General features: G+C 47.6%; 1 protein-coding gene across 14 annotated transcripts in view; it reads right to left on the minus strand.

The window, feature by feature from the left end:
- The window catches only part of SLC6A6 (solute carrier family 6 member 6), a 121,356-nt gene that overhangs the window by 53,790 nt on the left and 49,256 nt on the right, over positions 1–18,310 (minus strand). For 3 of the 14 annotated variants that reach the window (XM_056335653.1, XM_056335646.1, XM_056335645.1), the window contains exon 1: positions 3,978–4,123. The exons of 8 other annotated variants lie outside the window; for them this stretch is intronic. The gene's annotated coding sequence lies outside the window, so the exon portion shown is untranslated. Of the gene's footprint in view, positions 1–3,977; positions 4,136–18,310 lie in introns of those variants that run through there. 3 more of the 14 variants (XM_056335655.1, XM_056335654.1, XM_056335648.1) reach the window with 3 other exon arrangements.

Here is an 18,310-nt window from a genome sequence, read left to right on the forward strand (position 1 = left end):
CTGCCACCCACCCCGCTGCCTCCCACCTAGAGCTCGCTGGCAGGATGCATCTTTAATTCATGCTCCCCTTCCACCAGCCCAGCTGGGGGGTTTGATGGATGCTCTTGTAGCAGGGTTTAGGGGCAGCACTGGGCGGCTTTTTTGCTGGTGTTAATCTTGAGACACTGGAAAAAAAGTCTAGTATAAATACAGAAGATGATGTAGGACACCAGCCAGTTTCAGTCACAGACTGGCAGCACCATAGCCCTTCCAGTGGCAGTTTTTTGGAAAAAAAAGGACAATGAAGAGTGGCAGTTTCACTTAATTTCTACCACACTATCTTATACCAATATTAGCTACTCTGTAAGAAATTTAAAGGGTGTTATTGCCCAGAGTTTACAGGCTTTGGGATGATACTCAGCTAGCACAAATCAATTAAACCCATGGCACTACAACAGCTGAGGATTCAAGTAAATATGCATGTATGGAAGAAATTCAACAAATATTAAATCACTGAATTTTCATCCTCATGCTCTTCTTCTAAATGCCAAGGACCCAATCCTGCAAGCAGCCCCCCCAGAGTGGCATTAGAATGAACCTGAGCTCTGTGTATGGAGCACTTAAGAGGACTGGACTCAGGATTACTTTAAAAAACGTAACCCCTGATCTGGTCACGTAAATTAAGTTAGTGATGAGAAGAAGTCAAAGGCACTAATCCTACTGGGTAATCTATTCAAAGCTGCACTTCTTAAATGATCTACAATTTATTAGTATGACCAATCAAATAAGCATTACTTGCAAAAGGCTTTAACTACCATGGCTTTGCTGTCCATTTTTATGTGTTGTAATATGGTTAAATTTAAAAGAAACAAAACAGGATAATCTTTTCACAGTTGTTTGCCAGCATGATTAAAACCCTGGGTAGGGAGCCACTGCAGAGACTTCCCTTACTGGTGGAACTGGCAACATTGCTGTTGGGGCACTGGGGCAATGTTGCTCCCCAGCCAACTGGGGCAAAACTATGGGGCACTGGAAAACCTAGAAGCAGCAAAATAAAAGCAATAGGGGTTGCTGCTGTGTCTTGAGGTGCACAGATGAAAAACCTGAAAGCATCGCTTCCCGGGAAACATGGCAGCTCATGCCCAAGAGTCTCTTTGTAAATACCCAGCCCACAGGACTTGGCTAGAAGCCACTAAGATGTAGCTCTGTCTTAGGCAGAGTATTGATTTAAGGAAAACTTACTGAAATATTTGCAATGATTAGCTGTAAAGCAAGATCCTTGCCGAGGCTGCGCTCAGGCACGGGAGGTTTCCCAAGTACCATGCAGCAAGAGTAAGCCAATCTAAAGTGTCTTCCTATTTTTCCAGGGCAGTGTTGCACCTCTTTTCATAAAGCATTTCACACAGACTGAAACCTCCTGCCACAGCCCCAACATTTCACCTCTGACACTCAAGAAATGTCCAGGCAACCCACCCAAAAGCTACAAATTGGTGACTACCACCAAAGAGTAGTGTGCCACATTTTGCCCCTGGTTTCGGCAAAGTAAAATACAATAAAAATCGGTAGCATTTGAAGTATTCTACATTTCTACTGGATGCTAGCCCAAGATCCCTAACCCGCCAAACAAAAAAAACCCCACAGGAATTTGATCTAGCATCCCCAAGCATGCAACCACCTTCTTGGTACCTCCAACTATCACAGTGCCATCTGCAATCTCCCTTTTTTTGCAAAGTATGGCAGAAAATAACCCTGACACCACACGGTAAAAGAAATGGGTTAATAAATCACAGGAGAAGTGGCTCTTCCTCTGGGGCCCACCCGCAGGTTGGGGGTCTGGGGTGGTGGGAAGGGAAGGGAAGGGAAGGGAAGGGAAGGGAAGGGAAGGGAAGGGAAGGGAAGGGAAGGGAAGGGAAGGGAAGGGAAGGGAAGGGAAGGGAAGGGAAGGGAAGGGAAGGGAAGGGAAGGGAAGGGAAGGGAAGGGAAGGGAAGGGAAAGGTGTCTGTCGCCCCCCAGTGGGTGCAGCTGCAAAGCAGCCCAAACCATGAGAGAGAGAGGTGGGAAGGGGCAGAAACAGAGGTGAGAGGCAGGCAAATAAAGAGAAAAGGAAGAAGAAAAAAAAAAATAATGCAAAGCGGAGAAGAGACAGTTGAAGAGGAAACATGAAGATGCTATCTCTGAAAGCGCCAAAGGTAAAGTTTCCAGTGTCAGTTCAACCAGGGCAACAAAGACATCCTCCCGCCACATTCATGCTCCAGCCTTGACTTTCTCCAGGCAAGGGACAACATCACACTGCTGGCTGCCTCAACTACTCACACATTTTGCTTTAAAAAAAAAAAACCTAACAACCTTCAGGGGAATCTTTCCATAATACTCGTGCAAAGGTAGGCAGTGCCAAAAAACAGTCAGCTTGCCCAAACGCAGAGCCAGAAGTAAACACCCAACTGCCAAAAACCATCAGGGGGGTTCACCAAAGCCTTTCCCCTCCAAATTCCACAGCAGCAGGTTTTAAGGGGCTGATTTTACTCTCAAATCTAAAGCCATAAAATCTAAACCAGCAGCAACTGTCATCCAAGCCCCAAATCACACAGCTGATGACGTGTTCCCTGATCAGGGCTGCCTCACTTTTTTGCTAGTCCAAAACTTGAAACATTCTGACATGCAAGCGATAAAAAAAAGAATTGCAGTTACCAAAATAGCACCATCAACGTAACCAGCTCCTCTCGGCACATTTTCTTAATGCCTTTCCCAATACGGTTAAAAAAATGGGAACTAACCAAAAAACTCCATCTTTACACCTTGACACAAACCATGCTGGGATACATGTGGGTTTGTATTTCTCCGTGTTTCTCTGGATCCTCTCCCACCACCTTTTTTTTTTTTTTTTTCATCGGTGCTTTCCTTTAAACGTAGCTCTTATTAGACAGCAGAAATCAGCTTTTACGATTTCTAAACACAAAGTTTTGCCACTCTTGGAGCTGCGTAAGGAAAACACAGCTCGCCTCCTCTTTCATAAAGAACATACTCTGCACATTTCTTTGCCTGTGTGAAATAAATTCTCCTACGTTCTTATATGGAAGCCCTGCGAATCCTCCCACACGCCGCCCGGTACAGGACTGGGCAGAGGTGGGCATCCATCACCCTTAAGCCAGCGGGTGAACTGGGGGGCCATGTCACCCCGGGGGGAGCCCGGCACTATCACCCCTGGGCAAGGCGCCGAACCGGGTCACCTGCCCCCTGCGGTCCCGGCGGCCGATGTCCAAGCCCCAGCCGCAACTTTGATTTCTTTATGCCAAGAAGCAACAAAATAAATGGAAAATGAGGGGAATAAAAAGGAAGCAACAGCAGCGGTATTACCCACCAGGTAGGCCCATTAGCATCAGATGCAGCAGTGCCTGTACCAGCCTCTTCACTTGAGGTTAGCGCACGGCAGCCAGAAAAAACACAGCGGGGAGGAGTGGGAAGGAGAACGAAAAAAGGGCAAAAACAGCCGAGGAGAGAAGCGTGCCCCGCAGCCGTGCCCGAGGGCCGCCGGCGAGGGGGGACTGCTGCGAACTGTTACCGCGAAAAAAAGTTAACGCAAGGTGGGGGGGGCGGAAAAACCGCTGGGGGAGAGAAACACCCGCCGGGGTAACGAGGCAGCTGGGGAGGAGGGGGATGGAAAGAAGCAGAGCAAATAAAGAAATAAATAGATGGGGGGGGGTGGGGTGGGGGGGGGGTGGGGAGGGGGGGAAGGGAAGGGAAGGCGCGCCCGGGGGCACCCCGAGTCGGCGCGGACAAAGGGAGGGCGCCAGCGCTGCCCCCGGCCCGGCTCGGCTCGGTGCGGCTCCGCCGGGCGCGGAGCGGCCGCCCTTTGTTCGCCGCGGTAGCGCGGGGCGATCCGCGCCCCTCCACGCCACTCCGCCGCAGCAGCAGCAGCAGCAACACCAGCAGCAGCAGCAGCTGCAGCAGCAGCCGCCACAGCAGCCCCAACCGCCCGCCCGCCCGGGAGGCGCCGGTACCTGCGTCCGCTGGCCGCGGTGCCTGCGCGCCGCTGCGCCCCTGCGGCGGTGCGGCGCGTCCGGCGGAGCGGTGCGGCGCGACTAGCAGCGCCGAGCAGGAGGAAACGGTAATTTATAAGCGCTTTCTTCCTGACCTCTCGTGTCTGTTGTCTAATGAGGGAGCTTTGAGCATCACCCATCCTGCTGAGTGGAAAAACACCGGCACGGCCTCTTCTTTGCTGGGGAGGGGGGAGCCTAAAGGAAGGGGTGTGGGGGAGGAGGGGCCATGCCGCAGACACGGCCGCGGAGCCGGGCTGGCAGGCGGCCGCGGGGCGGCGGGGAGGGGCGGGCGGGTGCGGGGCAGCGGCCGCCGCCGGGGGGGCCACCCCGGGCCGCCCGCCTTCCCCGCGGGGAGCGGGGCCGCCCCCGAGCCGCCCGGCGGAGCCGGCCCTCGTCCCGCCGCTCCGGGGCGGGGATCGCAGCGCGGCGAAGGGCTGCCCGCCGCGGCTCTCTCTCTGTAATTCTTATACGTTTTCTAAAAATTCATATTTTTTGTCTTGACACAAAGAGCGCCCTTCCCGCGGACAAAGCATCCCGCCGCGCTGTCACCAGCGCTGCCCTCCCCGGCGGCCGGGCCCCCGCTCGGCCCCGAGGGCACTTCGCCCCCGGGATGGCGGCGGGGTCGGGCTCCGGACCGCCGCGGCTCAGCCAGGCTGTCGGGGCGCTCGGTATCGGCAGCCGTCTCCGCCTGGAGGAGGAAACACAGGGGAGCGCGGCCTGGCAGGTGCCCGGCAGCCCGGGATCCCCCCGCTCTGCACGCTGCCCAGGGAGCGGCCCCGGCCCGGCAGCCCCCCCGCCGTGGAGCCCCGCACGGCCGGGCCGATCCGCCGGAGGAACGAGCCGGGCAGCACCGAAAGCCGGTGCCGTTCTGCCGGCGAACGGCTCTGTGAGTCAAACAGGGCATTGCTCTCCTACCTGCATCCCCTCCAGTCCTGCTAACGCAAGGATACGGCAGCGTACAGACTCGCTAGGCATTTTAATATAACCCCTGCCGAGGGCTTGGTAAGAATCTCTCTGCTGCAAAATACCGTTTGCATTGTGGGGGCAAAGTAGCAGGGAAAAAGGAGGTTTAGGGCCATCCGTGTTCCGCGGAAGTCCCGCGGTGCTAAGCTTGCACTGGGAATGGTGGAGGTGGACCAAAGAAGAACGAACAGCCCCCGCAGCCCTGCTGCCCCGGGCTGGCCCAGACACAAGCCCCTACCGCCCTACCTACACCAGGCGCCAGGGCGGCAGCCACTGGGCAGCACACCTTTGGAGCCCATCACCCGTGCATCGGCTGCCGGGGGATTAAATGAATTCCACCGCAGCAGCCTCCAGGGAGATCCCCGGGGAAGGCTGATTTCCTTGGCTGCTTCACTTAAAGGCAGAGCTGTGCCCCTTCTGCATGCTCCTTCCTCACGATACAGCATGCTGAACGGTGTGCCACAGTCACACAAGCCATTTTCCCTGACTCCAGGGCACTCCTGTTTTCCAGTGCCTGAGCTGATTTGCAGAGTGAATAGTTTTTTAACTGAAACGAGATACAGGTGTGGGATATATGCAGCTAATTGATGACATACCTCCACTGAACAGCCTGGTTTAAACTAGTAACATGATGTAGTGCATGCTGCCACCTACATCTTCTAATTCAGGTTTCTTGTGCGCTGCAGCTTTGGATTTGCAGGCATCCTTCGCTTAAGGCAGCTAGCATTTCGTGAGGCTTCACGAGGGACCACAAACACAGGCGGCTCTGACCACACTAGGGAATGAAGCAAAACATTTCTCACAGGCTCAGCCACTTATTCAGTTGCAGTGAGGATGCCTCGATGCAGATTAGGAACCGGCAGTCACTTCGGTGAAATATAAGTAGCGGCTGGAGCCTCATCTGTGCTAGGGATTCTGCCAGCACAGCTGTACCACTGACAGCAGTGGAATATTTTGCTCAAGTTCTCTAGAGGAATTAAAGCCTGTATTTTCTGTTTCTGGCGCTCTTGTTCTGTTGCTCCTCACTCATTAAAAGAAAAGTCTGACACACAAAGCACATGGTTTCTGTCTGTGTTTGGGGGGGGGTGGTGGGGAAGTTTGGGGTAAAAAACCAACAGCCAAAGTGTTTTGAAGTCAGAGGCTTCAAACAGTACCTGGAACTAAGTGGAATAATAATAATAATTAGCCCTTTTGTGTCATAAATATGTGCATCGCTGTCTGCTGTTTCATTATGAGACAGCACAACTTCTGAGAATGTGCCTGATGGATATTTGGGGGAACTCTGCCTTCAGCTGCAGCAGCGAACAGCGGCACTAATGCCTCTGGCTCCTCTGGCTCTCTTATGCAACCGAAATCACAAGTTAGAGCCCAAATTACAAAGCGTAAGCATGTGTATAATATTAAGCATATAAATGGTGCCTGAAATTACTATCTTCTTCCTATAGGTCTGGCTTTAATCTATTAGTATTTTTACTTTTGCAGTTCTGTTGTTTTCAATGTGTGCTGGTGCCATTCATAGCGTAAGCAAGCCTAACCCCTTCAAAACCCTGCATTAATGAAGGCATTAACCCAAACTTACAAGACAAGCCAAAATCACTCTGGTTACAGGTAGGTGTGGTTCAAGTGACCAGTATACCAGATTTTGAGTGTATCCAGTATTAAGATGCTATAGAAAGCAGAGTATCATACCCTTGCGGCTGCTTTGCAAACCAGCCAGAGTGGCAAGTTTTTGCACCCCAGGCCAAGGCACGGGTTAGCAATCACCTTCCTCTGCATTTTCCCTCTGTCTTAGAGGCTATTTTTGCCATTAACATGCTGAGCTGCTTCCTGGAGTTTAAAGGTGTTGGGTGCTGATACAGTGAGCGCTTCTTGTATCTGTTTAATCCGATAACATAACTCTTTTTTTAATCTCCATGTCTGGGTCACAGGGTTTAAAAAAGGCACTGGGCCAAATCCCCAGCTTGGCTACAACGTGTGGAAATGTACCGAGAAGGCACGAAAGTCAGAAGAGATTCACTGTATTTGCACGCTGTAAAAGAGGTCTCGAGGGGCAGGGATGCGAGTGCCTAATTTCGCAGATGGATGCGTATTCATACAAGTGTATGGCAGAGTTAGATCAGATTTCTGTCGGGTGAATTGGGTGGAGGAGGGATGTCACACCGAGATCTAAAATATGCTCATCAGCAAATTCACATTCATTTAAAAATCAAAATGGGTGTAATATTTCTTCCTTTTTCAGGAGAAAACATGTTTCTTTTCAGTGTGTGGCTGATAAGGGAATTGTGGACTCAGGACCGAGGCAGGGCAAGAACAAGTAGGTTTTGCAGGGACTGGGAAGGTTTTGCATATAAACATTAAAATAAGAAAGGCAAAATTTATCCAGGCACAAAGTTCAGCAGAAATACAGGGGACAAGTGAACTGCACCATCTGTGAAGAAGAGTATAAGCAATAATGGCAAAAAGATGGTCTCGATAAGTCCATCACATCCATTCTCCAGACATGAATTTCCTATATAAAGCTATACGGGGGCGACCTTTGGGATTCCCCTGTTGGAAATGATCCTGAGCTTGAAAAAGGGAGGCAGATTTTGAAGGGATTTGCACATCATGCAGTGACTCTGGATTGCAGATTTTAAGCGTTACTAAATTGGGGAATAAAATTGTTGCTATTACGTACCAGGATATCTCACTAATCCACGCAATCCACTAAATTGCTGTAGTACTAGTCTGTGTTTATTTTAGCTGAAATTACGGCCTGGACAGTTAATTTTTCTTAGTTCGTCTATTTAAATCATCCAAATAAGATATCAAATCAAAATTAAAATGTCACCTGTGGTTTCGGTACACTCCCCATCATGTGAACCTGCTGGTGATGGAGCCACATACCCAGTTTACAAGTCAAACACAAGGAAACTGAAAACCACAGGTCTTCTTGAAAAATAGCCCCATTGCCATTAAATTTTAATGTTACGGGTGACCTATTTTGCTTATATTTGAGACTGCCTAGCCAGAATGGGATTGCCTCCACTGGCCCTTTTCTTACATCAAGCTAATTACATATTAACTTGAGGTTAGCAAGTCTGAAAGGCTGGCGCAGGTCCCTTCCGAACACCAGTCGAGTTTAGAAATGCCTGTTCCTTCACAGGGGCTGATTCCTAAAGTGAGGGGCAAACCCAGAGGAACCAAACAGCCTGGAACCAACGTGGTCACGCTGGCTTTTGGAAAAAGTGAAGCATCTCAAGTTAATTGACAGTCAGCTACCTAGAAATAAAAAACTCTCATATACCCAAAGGTTTTCACCAGGATTTTCAAGACCTCCTGAGCAATTTAAAGTCCTTGAAAGGAATGCACTATAGAATGAAAAAAATATAGGTATTATTAAAGAATGTCTCCAAACTGCAAGCCAGCCAGTTTCATAAAAATGAGCTAAAACCCAATAACAGGTACTCTGTCTCCTGCTGGATGCTGTATGAACCGTATGTTTTGCATTTTTAAAGTCACTTCTAAAACAATGGGGGTTTTCTTCCCTGTTACTATTGGGAAGAATAGTGAAAGAACTATGCATAAATGAGGTTAATCTAATTACAAAAATAATGTGCTTTAATCTTCAATTCATATGCAGTTATTTGGGTTCGAACTTCAAAAAAAAAGATAAAAATTCAGAAAGAGTTTTGAAGGATGACTGTTTCCCTGTAAGATTAATGATAAACATACTTGTGTGTTCAAGGGAGAATAGAACCAGTGTTATGTAACGGGATAAAGAAACAAAATCCTTTTTCCTTAAATTAAAATAACCAGTATGTGTGTGGATTTTAATCAATCATTGAAAATTCAGGAAACTCATTTTCTTTCACAACTGCATTCCACATGCTAAAATTGACTTCTTCTAACTTTTAGACAGAATCACAACAATTAAAGACAAAAAGGATTTGTTTGTTCTGTTCAACCATGCTTTGCCAATAGAAGATTGTTCCCCAAGGAAAATTCTGTAACCCTTGCACTGTGCAAAATTCCAAATTTGTGCTCATCTTTTTATTTTATGTGGCAAATCCAGTTACTGCACTTCCTAGGTTTTTTTTCTTTTTAATCCGCTTACTTAGTACTAGATGTATGGTAACTTATCTCTTTTAATCATTTTTTTTGCCTGAACTTACTATTACATAACAGTTCTTATTAAATCTTGCAATACCTGCCTAAATTTGCCTCAAATGGGACACAATCAACAGGTGATGGCTTTTTTTTTAATGTCGGCATTGTTCTTTGCTGGCTCAGTCCTATAAAATTTTGGGGGAAAAAAATCGACCAACGAAAATATTTTCTACCATATTGACCTGCATTTTCCACTTCTGTATTTCACAAAAGCACTTATACCAGAACTTCTGCATCAGAATTTGATACATAAAGTTCCTCTTTATCACATGAATTCAATTTTCCAAAAGAAGGCAAACGGTACTATTAATAACTAAGATACAAGCCCTGAAAAGGCCAAGTCTCTGAATGTACTTGCTGAAAAAAAAAAAGTCATCTTGTTGGACCTAATTTCAGATTCATTATTTGACACAATGCAGAGCAGTTTGAGATTTGCATAGAAAGGCACTGCTGAGTTAAGGTGATAATTTACTCTTGCATGAAAGAAGCACGGTTGTGCTTTGCTGAGCCACTTGGAGCTCTGTCTGCACACCGAAGTAAATCCTGCTTATGTTGGCATGTCCTTGCACATGTTCACGCTTAACATTTTCAGTTCTGAAAATAAAGCTTTGGCTCTGGGCATTTTTAGTGGCGTTCCCTCAGTGGAGTAAGTCCTCCGTTAGCACCAGCAGCTCAAGGTGTGCTTGGAGGCAATGCACATTTTGAACATGCCTCTTTCCCTGCTGATAATGTACCCACCATGCTGCAGCTAAATATTCTGCTGCTGCGTGGCCTGCAGAGAGATTTCCTTGGCCTCACCAGCAGAACAGCTCCTGCAATTCTAGTCACATGGGTGCTGCAAAGATGATACGAAAGCTGGGAAGCCGTAGGGGGTGTAGGCTAGGAGATGGGGAAGAAGTTGTGGCAGACCCACTCTGAAAGCAAACTGAAGGTCAGCAGGGTCTGAGGCTGCCATGCACAACCACTTCCATTTCCATTTGGAGCTGGTCACCAAGCTGGGCAGGCTTGGCCTGACCACATCCCAGGAGACAGCAGGCATTGCAGTGGAAAACAGTCCAGAAATGTGTAGTGGTGAGCTCAGTGATGCAGTTGAACCCTCTCAACTTACTTGTCTGATCCAGAAAAGCCGATGGATTAAACTTACCGAAGAGTGATCACTTGAGTGAATTCATACATGCTCGTATTTCTTTTTATTTGCTTATGGGTCTCTCTGCTCTCTTCCCTCTCAAAGTGATGGTGAAACGCTTACAAAAAGTGTATAAAAAATGATTTTAAAGTACCTAGTTTATTCTGACAAATTACATTGGCAGGCGTAGGCAAACACTAAGAGAAAATACTGTAAGAAACACCACCATTCCCAAATGCATGCTTTTATCAGCCCAGACAGATAGAATTTCTAGCTAGGTGAATTAATGCACTGCAAGCAGAGAAAGCAAGGGCATCAACTGCTTAAGCGTCCAGAAAAAATAGAAAATTTCAAATAACCCCTGCAAGCTATCCAGTAACTGCTCATCCAGTTACACGATTTTAATTAACAAAACTGGAAAGCAAACATGTAATATAAACTTAAAAACACAGCGCCTCGGTTTTCCGGACTACCAGTCCAAATGCAAAACAAATTGCTTGCATCTGGTGGCAGGGGAGGCAGAGCTGGCTTCAGGAGCTTTGCTTTAGCCGGCCGAGCGATGTAGCAGCATCCACCGTACCTCCTGCTTAGGGTGGCTCCGACTGCTCCTGGCACGGCCGTGCCCGCCGTCCTCTGGCACGGCACGGTGCAAGCGCTGTCAGCACTGCCTGCATGCTCCAAGGGGGATGCCTCGGCTTTCATCTCCGCAGCAGCATGCCGCTCCGCAGGGCAGCAATGTCACCGAGGAGAGGCCAGCGGCTTCCAGCCTTGGGTGACCTTGAGCCTCCCCAAGCAGTTACCTTTTCTGGGCCTTTGGCATGCTCTCAAGTGATCTTACAGCCAGAATCTCCGCTGCCTAAAATAAATTCAGTAATATTCACTGCGGCATCCCTGCACTTCTCTTTTGGGATACCTGACTCTTATTTCCCAACCTGGGCAGATCCAGGTTTTGGAAAGTTTACCCGGGTGCTTCCTGGGCAGCAAGCTCCTGAGCTGGCCCGAGGCCAGGGTGGCTCAGCTGGTGGCGTTATGAGCAAAGGCAGCATTTCAGGGGGTTTTCTTGCCCGGCCCTATACATTAATGGTGTGCATATATGCCATCTTCTTTAGAGGTGGCCTTGGCAACGGTATCTTTACAAAGCATTTCCTTCCCACCTCCTGAAACACTGACCCGTTTAGGAAGAAGAGAAGCTGGAGCAAGAGGGATTTCTTCTCTGGCCTTTTTCAAGTGGCAGAAGGGGCTGGCGGCGAGGGCCAGAGCTGCAAGGCAGCACACGCCCAGGAACCACACGGCTCCACAGCAAACAAACACAGATGCTAAGGAGGCAAAAATGCCCCCAGACCCATGCACTGGCAGCCTCACCCTGCCTGGCCAATGCAAACACGTACACGTTGCATTCCCAGCCCTCATCCTGAAGGCCCGGCATACCTTCATCAGGTTTCTCCTCTGCATAAGCCCAGCCAGAAATAAAGAGAGTTGACAGGACTGATGGACACAACCTGGGGTTTGGGGAGCAGCCACCACTTCGTGTTCAGCTCCTTACTGGTTTTAGAAGTACATTGCTTTCTGAAATCATGAGTTATTTACTGTTCCTTAAAAAAAAAAAAAAAAAAGAGTCTGATCTTTCCTTCATGTGCAATTAATAAAATTTGCTAACACTCTTTAAAATGCCCATCTAAGTAAAGTAGCATGTAATCACAAAGCAGCATTGATGTAAAGCAATACACAACATGAGCTTGTAAGGTCTCCCTCAAGCTACCCGGGGCTCTCTGTCACCCTGAGCTCAGGCTTCTGGGGTGCACAGGAGCCCCTCTGCCCCACTCGGCCCTGCAGCTATTACATCAAACACAATGCAAACTGGTAACGACAAGGCTGTTTGCCTCGCTGAGATCCAACAACAAGGAGATCACACCAGGGTCCTTCCAGTCTGGCAACTGCGCATTCAGCTAGGATGCCCCGTAACAGGCACATTTTCCCTGCCTGGCACCCACTAGTGGTCCCATGAATCAAGAAAGCGAAGCACCGGCTGGGTCCAGCAATTGGCCAGGTGGCCTCATCCTGCCCAGTAGGCAGTACCAGCCCGGTGCTGTGCCCTGGCAGAGAGCGGCTGCTCCCTGTCTCCCCCAGCCCGAGCAATCCCGCTTTGCTGCCTCTACATGAGAAGACATGGAGAAAGGAGGGGATGGAACAGGCTCAGCATGAAGCACAAGAAATCCAGATTTGTGCCTCAAAATCTGCTTGGCCAGCGCCAGTCAGCTCTGATTTGTATCAAAGCTCAATCTTACCACTCGCTGATTGCCAAATGGGCCACAAACAGTTAAAACTTTGTGCACGGTTTGTCACAGGCTGCCTGTAGCACCGAGCAATTTTCTCTTACTCTGTATCAGCAAAAGACCTGAAGTTTTCTTATTTTTATTCCTGCATGTTTGCCTGTTGGGCTTGTTAAATTCATGGAGAGAAGTGTGAAAACTCACCCCCAGGCTCCCACATTTCCTTGGGAAGCACATCCCAGCGACCCATGGAGCAGCCGAAATGGATTTGGGATGCCCTTGGCACTCCCAAAAGGCACCCTTGGTCCGTGCTGCCCCACAGTGAGTGCCAGGGCGGGGGGGTGGGGTTGGGCACTGGTGGCACAGCTCGGGGGGCTGGCGGGGGAGCTGCGTGGTGGCCAGGATGGGTTGCAACAGTGACCGGGCATCATCTGGAGCAGCGGGGCCCTGGGATTGCCTGATGACAGAGCTGAATAAATCACAGAGCGGAGGCACACAGTGGAGGGTGTGGTGGACCCCTGGGAGCTTTTCCATCCAATTCCTCCGGAGGTCCTGTGAAGCCATGTGGAGCGGGGGTATGGCGTTTATGGAGGCAAATCCACTGGCACGCTGGAGCTCAGGGCACAGACACCACCTCCAGCTGCAGCAGCGGCTGCTGCCGCGTGCCCACTCCACCTGGCTTAAACTCAGGTTTCCCCTCAAGCTGAATTCATGCCACCCCGGAGCTCCTGGCCACTTTGCAAATGTTGCTGCCTAAATGTCACTTCCCTACTGGGAGACTAAGCTCCCAATTCTCCCAGTAAAATGTAGGTTTTAATCCAGGTCATATTTCTGCTGTTCTCCACCAGCACCACAGCTGTTTGCTCCAAACATGAAGATATTTTTGAAAGAGCAAAAGCATGAATTATTTCAAACTTGCCTCAGGATGAATTTTCAAGGGTACTGCGGAGACTGTTTCCACAACAAAACGGGAGCTCCTCTCCTGCTGAATTGTTCATATTACTTTCATGAATGCTAGAGAAGAGGCTGTTTTTTAACAAAATGTCAGCAGATACCTGGAATGGGAATTTGTTTCCATAAAACCTTTGGCAGCTATTGTTGTTATGGATGATGTTGTCTAATCTGACCGAAAGTTCAATTTGGCAATTTGTATTAGACCTTGCTTTTAGGTATAGGCAATTAACTTAACAAAATACCAGAGAGGATCTCTGCTGTGTTTGCAATGCCTGTTTCTCTGATTCTTACCTGGTGGGAAGTGGCTTTGGAGTAGCACAGCCATGTCTTTGTAGCTGTTTACATCACATTTCTGACAGAGCTCCACCCTGCTTTCCCCATTTGTACTTTGTTTTTCATGAATAAAGGTCATGGCATTGGCATCACAAAAAATATTGTTGCTGTAGAAGGAATTCAGCTGTCCCCTCTGGGTTATAAAACAAATCACATGACAGGACAGTAATGCACCCAAACGTCAGCAGGGCAGAAATCAGAGATGGAAGAGAAGCCTGAGACCCATGGAGGTCTCTGCAGACCTCCAGCATCCTGCAAGTCAGCTGTCTCCCTGCCAGTGCTGGGCTGCTGCGTGCTGCACAGTCTCTAATATTTTGCACAACCTAGTTTTAGACGTACCCCAGCTGTTGGCAGTGGGTTTGTTGTGTGGGTACCTGCCTCCCAGCCTAGTAGGTCACACTGCTGGCGTTTGTTTTCTAATAGTCAAAGGGCATTTTCTTTGCATCGATGTCAAACCGTTGGTCCAACACCTTTCTGCAGCTGTTGCTGGGCCATCAGCCAAGGCTACGAGACTCCTGGCCCATCTTCGGTGTGCTGCACAAAGAGGTGCTGTGGCCAGGGCACCTTGGTGCTAACAACTAGTTTACGTCACCGGTTTGTGTGGGGCTGTGACCTGGCTGTATCCCAGCTACACAATACATCTTTTTGGCCATGTTGTAGCCAGATCAGGCGATAAACATATAGAAACTACATCACTTGACTCAGCTGTAAAGTAGATGAAAACTTTCCCATGTTTCTGTATAAACATCCACGCTGACCTTCGTGTTTGTGCTTGGGTCAAAATCACCGCTTGTCTTTTGGTTCAAAAGCCATTCTTCTGATCTTTCATTATGGGCGGATCTCTCCAGCTCGCTGATGTTTTCCTTTCAGTCCGCCGATACTTTCTAGCAAGGTGATATTTTAACTAGCTGCAATATTCCAGGAGTAATGTCATCATCAGTTCTTGCAGAATCACAGCCTTAAACTTACAGCCCGTGTTTTTATGACTCTGTTGGCATATACCAAAATCTGAATCGTTCTGAGAATATGAGGGGAAACCAGCAGAAGTTGCTGCATTACTGTTACAGCAGGGACTCGTGGCAGCCAGTGAGCAAAAGCTCAACATCAAAAGCACTGGGAACACTTTTAGCAGGAACACTGCTCGAGGAATCCCCAAATCACAGAATCTGGTAGGAAGTGTATTGGAAAAGAAACTCCTGGTTAAGCAGATCTTGAACTTTCCTTCCCAGGATCACACCAATACAACTGAGAAGTAAATCAGATGCTACAGAAACGGTTGGGGATTTTATTACCAAGCAGCCTAGATATGAATTGTTTCTTGGCTAAAGTCTCATGGAAGTTATGTTTGAAACTGAGACTTGTCTGAATAATAATGAATAACAGTTTTTGCACAGTATTTTAGTGTAATCCCAGAAATTATAATTTAAGGAGTGCAGATCGTCCTTGTTGCAAAGCCCTCAGGATTCATGTGGCAATAGCCAGTAATGAGATAAAATAGCAGCAACTAATAAAGTATTTCATCATTAGAAAAATTTCCAACAACGGAAGATTTTGCAAATCACCCAGTAGGGTTTTGCACATCCTCTGGGTGTTTGAGATTTTGTCAGTCATGAAAGCTACATGAGCGGTGAATACAAGTATAAGGCTCAAAATAATGTCACACAGGCTCAGTGTGCACAGAGACAGTATTTTAAGGGAGCTGTTCAAATTTAAATAAAATGGTTTCTTTTCTTTATAAAGAAGTCTCCTCTTGCTTATTAACAGAATAAAATTTGCTTCAAAAATAGAGAGGTTTTTAAATATAAGGCCATCACAGTCCTGCTTTCCCTTAGCTTTGACTAAGAAGTGGTTGAAGTTACATCCCCTTTTAAGGTTTCCACACTTCTTAGCACTTTGCATTGTATTTCCTCCATGAAGTTTCACAACTTCTGCTAATTATGTGGTCCCGGGAGGCCTGCAGAGCGCGTCTATGCTCTATAGGAAGTGGTTTTGATGTTGCTCTAGCAACCTCAAATCGGTACTGAGTAAGCAGAGGTGCTGCTCAGCAGAGAAGTAACATCAAAGTCTTGTCTGTACATCCTCATATTTGTTAAGAATGGAGGCAACAGCTACAATGATCAAGCCTAATACCCTTCAAGGAAATTGCAATTGTCTCTTATTCCTCCCCTACATTTTAATGTGATAAAATTCCTAGTCCTTGCACTCCTTGTTGCAGTGCCCTCTCAATGTCTGAGGAATCATTCTTTCCTTTGCTCACAGTGTCCCCAGATACGAACTAAGAGTGGATAGCAAATCCTTTTGTGAGTCTGTGGTAAAGCAAGAAGGATCTCACCCACTGGAGAATCCAGCTCTTCTTTTACTTTACTCCAGAGCTGACTGCATTTGGGGAGAAATAAATTGATCTTTTTTTTTTTCTTTTTAAAATTTTTTAACATGAAGCTCCCTTAATTCACCCTTGTAAAGCCTTTGGGGATCATCTGATGAAAACTCCTAAAGAAACACAACATATCCCTGCTGCTTGGGTTGCAAAGCTAAGGCTCAAGCTCTGAAAAGAGAAGTGTGCCTAGAACAAAGAGGTTTTGAACACAAAACTGAATCATGGCAATGCACGCTGACAAACACTTCATCTGCTGCCATTTACATTTTTCAAATACACATGGAGTATTGTTGAGGACCTTGGCTACCTTTGTCTGTCATTGATTCAAGTCTATTTAAGCTTTTTTTCAAAACTAGTCCCTGCTGCCACTCAGGTATTTTTTGCTGTTGCTTTTGTTTGCCATTCATCTTTGAATTGTTTCCAGTCTGCAAGCATCTTTCTGGTACCAGAACTGCACAGAGTATGTCAGGCAGTCTTCCAAAGGCACTGAAAGAAAGTCTAAAACTCCCTCCTCCATGACTCTTACACAGTCATCCCATATCATTTTGATTTCAGACCTTGTTTTAGGTCTACACAAGAAAGGCTTTGCCATCTTTGATCGGGTTCAGTTGTGTTTTTTCCCTTCGGTTTTGATTTTTTCCAGTGTTCTGGATAGATTTCACACAGCTTGCCACCACAGCTCTAGTGGACAATAAAAAAATGTGTGGGAACTCCTCCAAAGTACGTGTTTGCAAGGAGTGCTATGCCAGGAACATCATTACCGGAGTCCCAGTAACTAGTCCAGAGCTGGTGCCATAACTTTTATGTGTACCAGGGGCACTGAAACCCATGCTGAAATACTTGGCAAGTCTGCCCTTAAATTAGGATCTAATCTATTGATATTGGCTACGATCGACTGCAACATTCCTTGGTTTTGAGGTAGTATTTCTGAAGGGGGAGGGTTTGCAATGCCAGTTCTTGTCATATGTTTTCCTGTCTCACCCTATCTCCAAGCCCAGCTAATCTGATGATATCCAACTGTCCTAATGAGCTGCATCTACTTGTAGACTGAAGCGTTGACAGCTGCCTGTCCTATTGCCAACAAAAACTCCTGAGACAACTGTATCTCATTCCTGCAAATACGCAAATTGCTTGGTTTCCAGCCCCAATATGAGACATAATGATACTTCTTTTCATTGATCGAGGTCTAAAAAAAGGTGTGTCAGGAATGCACTCAATCATTTCCTCACGTGCAGTTTAATCCCTCAGCTGGAAATGAGGTTTCTGTCTACTGGTTACAGGAGAAATCAAGGGCTCATGTCCCGTACAGCAGAGGTATGGTCACACGGGCTAAGGTCAGTGAGAAGGACATGTTCCTCCAATTAACGCTGGCATGTGTTTACTTATATTTTTATACATTGCTAATTCTTCCATTTGCTGCTCTTGAATTCAGAGCACACGACCAGCTTCAGCTCGTTCTTATTCAGGTAGGATTTACCGCCACTGAGACCCAGCCCATCTCATGCACACGGGATTCGCTTTCTTCCCCACAGATAAGGCCCAAAGCTGCTGGACCCGAAGGGTCATCAGCCTTTCCTCCCCCTGGGCTGCAGGTCCAGCAAAACTGGGCAACAGGTGAGTAGATAAGACCAGGCTCCCAACAAGCCATTCAAAACTAGTCACAACCTCCTAGAGAGAAAGCCATCTGAAACAGACTCAATTTGCAGGATAAATTTTGGGTTGGGTGACTTCAGTGTCCACAGGAACAGTATGCAACAATCCCCAGACAAAGAATTGACACACAGAAATGCTGATCTTGATCCAAACATGGTCAGAATAAATAGAAGCGACACCTCCGCTGACAGCCGATCAGGGCAACTCATCTCCAGGCAGAAAGAACAGTTTTCCTTGTCAAAAGAAAAACCCACATCTACCCTCATAATGTTTTGACTTGCCAGATGCCAGGAATCATCGAAAACACTACCGAGCCATGGGCCGAGGAAAAGAAAAACTAGGGGAAGGACATGTAGTGTTGGCAGACTCCTGCAGCAGCCCAGGCCACCGCTCCGGCCTCTCCCATGCTGGCCTTTTCCACTCTGTTTCACAGCTGAAGGTAGGAACCATTTCTTCAGCTTTTCCTCAG

This window comes from Falco biarmicus, chromosome 4, assembly GCF_023638135.1.
Source record: "Falco biarmicus isolate bFalBia1 chromosome 4, bFalBia1.pri, whole genome shotgun sequence".
NCBI classification, from domain to species: domain Eukaryota; kingdom Metazoa; phylum Chordata; class Aves; order Falconiformes; family Falconidae; genus Falco; species Falco biarmicus.